The sequence below is a fragment of the Portunus trituberculatus genome, chromosome 50, assembly GCF_017591435.1.
Source record: "Portunus trituberculatus isolate SZX2019 chromosome 50, ASM1759143v1, whole genome shotgun sequence".
Taxonomy (NCBI): domain Eukaryota; kingdom Metazoa; phylum Arthropoda; class Malacostraca; order Decapoda; family Portunidae; genus Portunus; species Portunus trituberculatus.
This window is the reverse complement of record NC_059304.1, coordinates 2,684,080-2,689,079: the sequence shown is the minus strand read 5'-3', so window position 1 is coordinate 2,689,079 and position 5,000 is coordinate 2,684,080.

Genomic DNA, 5,000 nt, shown 5'->3' with positions numbered 1-5,000 from the left:
TTCATTTGCATCATATTTCTGACCTTGAAAAAAAGACGTGTAGACTCTCATTTGTCCAGTTTGAACAATCCATAGGGAAATAATAAGTCATACTGAGTGGTATGGGCGCCAATATTTTGTCCATAGGCGAGAAATCAGTGACATCGCTTATAAATACCGATGAAGGCTCCGATAATCATCACCTGCACGTTGAGTAGCGTGTCGCCCAGTGTCCTCATGAATTTTGTTTGGATATTGCTTTCCAACAATCTTAGTTGCCAAATACGTATGCATTTCAACATTTTCAATGCAATGTTACCACGTGAGCGAAAGACATCAACAGTGTGCAGAACATCCAGCCGAATGAAGCACACACACACACACACACACACACACACACACACACACACACACACACACACACACACACACACACACACACACACACACACACACACACACACACACACACACACACACTAGTAACGTTATTATCTCTATTATCTTAAAGGTGTTCACTATTCTTTATTTCAACAAACATCAATATGTGTGGTGTGATGGCAGCAATCCCGCTATTTCGAAAACAACTGTGTACAAGGGTGACCTCTTTTGCTGTGTCATTCAATGTGTGTGTGTGTGTGTAATTCACTGTTTGATCTGCTGCAGTCTCTGACGAGACAGCCAGACGTTACCCTACGGAACGAGCTCAGAGCTCATTATTTCCGATCTTGGGATAGGTCTGAGACCAGGCACACACCACACACCGGGACAACAAGGTCACAACTCCTCGATTTACATCCCGTACCTACTCACTGCTAGGTGAACAGGGGCTACACGTGAAAGGAGACACAACCAAATATCTCCACCCGGCCGGGGAATCGAACCCCGGTGTGTGTGTGTGTGTGTGTGTGTGTGTGTGTGTGTGTGTGTGTGTGTGTGTGTGTGTGTGTGTGTGTGTGTGTGTGTGAGAGAGAGAGAGAGAGAGAGAGAGAGAGAGAGAGAGAGAGAGAGAGAGAGAGAGAGAGAGAGAGTATTTTTTCTTGTTTTAATGAAAATATTTGCTATTCAGTAGCATGTACTATGCACTACATATATTGAATTTACTAAACTTTCAGTTACGAATCATTATATACAACACTTTAAGGTTGGTTCAGGGTGTGCCTTTCGAGTGGCGTGGCAACACTGCGCTAGAATGTTTTGTCTTCACTGAAACATTATAGATATCAATTCATGTTTCGTCCAGTCTGGTAACACTACACTCGAATATTTTGCCTTACTGAAAACTGCACTGTTACGTTTTTCCTTAAATTGAAATATGGATGTTCCTGAGTGCTTAGCTTGTTAGCCAGTGATGATTCTTTTAGTCTAACACCTGAATCACGCATTATTCTGTATAAAATTATAGGTTAACCCTTATACTGCCAGAACCGCCGGGGTGTCTTGTCTAGTAGACATTACTTTTCGTCTTCGTACTCAGTCAGTCATTAAGTCGTATTAACAGTTATAGTAATAGTAGTAATAGCAATAGTAGTAGTAGTAGTAGTAGTAGTAGTAGTAGTAGTAGTAGTAGTAGTAGTATCGTGATCAGAGCTGTTGCACGACGTTGCACAATTTTCTAGCTACTGGTTACAAACAGTCAAAGGATTTTTCTACCTTTAATTAACAAAAAAAATATCTATACATAACATGTTCGATACGGCGCCGGCAAATGACAATCACAACTCCTTCTGTCGCCTTCTCTACTGCAATTCATTACAATTTTTCTTACAACAATACATAAGAATGACTTTAATCTCATATACGAATGCAACAACGTAACTCGTCACTGAACATACATAATTGTTTCATGTGCAATAATTCAAACTTTCTCTCTCTTCATCTTTCAATATCTGAACACTGCTTTATTCATCCGTAAATCTCATATGCAGTAAGTACAACATTCCCCTTTTCAACCAGGTACCCATATATAAGAATTACCTTTACTTGGTACATGAATAAAAACAACCAGCGTAACACACCACTAAATATATTTCCATACACATAGAGTTACCTTACTCCGTTCGCGAAAATGACAACGTAACACACCATCGAATATAATGACAAATCTTGATATATCCACGCAAGTAACTTCTCTCAACAAGTCTCATATGGAACAAACCCACTTTCTCTTAGTAACCATACATAAGAAGTACTTTAACTTTGTACACGAATACACACAAGTAACTTGTCCGTCAGAGCAACACCACATTCTTTACTCGTAACACGGGAATGTAAGTATATCACGGCGTCATATTGATACAACTACATGCACATAAACACATATACTAAAATAATTCCTAAACATCCTATCATGGTTCCTCCTCCCATCTAATTTACCTCAAAAGATTGCATTGCAACTCATAGCTCCACTTATATGAAGTACGAAACGTTCATGCCGCCCTCAGCTATGCAGCCGAGCCACTGTTGTCCTTTCTCCATTCGTTCTCGTCTCTCTCTGCCTCATGCCTCTACAATTTCCCTTCAGGAACTTATGGGGGCGTGTCTTGACCTACACAACACGCCCTCAAATGTACCGTTCACAAATCAAGTACAAGCTCACGTGACCCTCATGTGTGTGGTATCAACAATATCTAAGAACAACATCACAAGATGTTAACCTGACCTGGGGTGGCCTGGGTCATTAACTGTTTCCTTTTGACCCTCCTGCTCCTTCTAATCCCTTTTATGGCTGTGTGCAACAACACACAGCGTACTGGCAAACTATCATATATCGATGTTTTCTTTATTTCTTGCTTCTTCATATTTCAATTATGATGTGGGCATCCGACAGTAGTAATAGTAGTAGTAGTAGTAGTAGTAGTAGTAGTAGTAGTAGCAGCAGCAGCAGCAGCAGCAGCAGCAGTAGTAGTAGTAGTAGTAGTAGTAGTAGTAGTAGTAGTAGTAGTAGTAGTAGTAGTAGTAGTAGTAGCATGCCTTCCTTTTTCCCTATATTTACAGAATGTTGTGGTTAAAAAGATAAAAAAAAAAAAAAATCAAGGACATAAGAAGATCAGAACATAAAGTAGATCAACCTGTGGCAGTTGTTGTATACATGTTTACTTACGTCCACTCATCCTCCCTATCCAGAAATCTACTTGATCTTCTGAAGTTCACCATGAAGTAGGCAGCCGCCAATGCATTACTGGCTCTATCCAGGCATCTAGGAACATGTGCACTATGATATTCACGGCCAACAGACATGCAAGGTACACACGTCTTATATTATAATAAGCGATGCAAAGCTGCCTTGTCTTGCTTCACTGATCACCTCAATTTTCCACAATTTTCAAACACCCTCGTTTTTCACTTGCAATCGATGATTTTCTATTCGGAACAAAATGTAAATGAAGATCGAAAAAAGTTTCGGCCAAAATTTGTTGAGGGCCGTGACGGCGTTGGGCGCCGCACTGGGGGAGGAGGTGGCTGTCGGGTCCGGCCTGGGGCCCAAGGCAGAGAACTGGCAGCAGGTCCTTCTTTTTCTTTGCGGCCTCAAGCTTCAGTGATAATCATCCACTTGCAGTGCCTCATACTAGGCAAGGAGTTGCCATAAGCAAGGGATCAATGTCTACCATTCACCAGATGTTGACCAGAGGGGGGAGTTCTTATAGGGAAATAAGAGCTCCTTCCATAGAGTCTGGTGGAGGGTGTCTCTTGATTGTGGTAGCACTGGGCTGAATAAATCGCCATGAACGAGGGCACGCTGTGCACCATGCACTAGACACTGGCAGTACGAGGGGAGTCCTTTAGAGGTGAGAGGGCTCACTTCATGCCAGTGGCTGGGGCGTAGTGTGTGGCACGCTGTGCACCATGCACCAGACACTGGCAGGACGAGGGGGGTCCTTCAGGGGTGAGAGGACTCACTTCATGCCAGTGGCTGGGGTGTGGTGTGTGGCACGCTGTGCGCCATACACCAGACACTGGCAGTACGAGGGGGTCCTTCAGGGGTGAAAGGGCATCCTTCATGTCAGTGGCTGGGGTGTGGTGTGTGGCACGCTGTGCGCCATACACCAGACACTGGCAGTACGAGGGGGTCCTTCAGGGTGAAAGGGCATCCTTCATGTCAGTGGCTGGGGTGTGGTGTGTGGCACGCTGGGCGCCATACACCAGACACTGGCAGTACGAGGGGGGTCCTTCAGGGGTGAGAGGGCTCCCTTCATGTCAGTGGCTGGAGGTGTGGTGTGTGGCACGCTGTACGTTATGCACCAGACATTGGCAGGACGAGGAGGGACCTCTACTGGTGAGAGGACTCACTTCATGACAGTGGCTGGGGCGTGGTGTGTGGTGGGTCATTGCTCATGGCGATCCGTGTGAGGCGCGGCAAGGTTGCCTCGTCACTGCTCTCACACCCTCGGGACTGGGATGGATCCTTGGGGAGGAAGGGTTCGGCCCAGTACCAACCCAGGGAAGTAGAATTCAAATAGTATCGTCATCGTTATCAACCGCTTCGTTATTGAGGAATCGCTTCGTGGAAAAACGCATCGTGGAAAATATTACCGTGGAAAATCGTATCGCAGAAGATATTGTCGAAGAAGAATCGAATCGTAGAAAATATTATCGTGGAAAATCAAATCGTGGAAAATATTATCGTGGGAAATATTATCGAGGAGAATCGCATCGCGGAAAATATTATCGTGGAAAATCGAATCGTGGAAAATACTATCGTGGAAAATCGAATCGTAGAAAATATTATCGTGGAAAATCGAATCGTGGAAAATATTATCATGGAAAATCGAATCGTGGAAAATACTATCGTGGAAAATATCGTGGAAAATCGAATCGTAGAAAATATTATCGTGGAAAATCGAATCGTAGAAAAACGCATCGTGAAAAATATTATCATCGAAAATCGTATCGCGGAAAATCGTGAGGTTGTTTATTTATTTATTTATTTATCTATTTATCACATACTTTATAATAGAGATGTACCGATGCATCGGTATCGGTATCGGAATCGGCGGTATCGGCCATTTTTGGGTATCGGT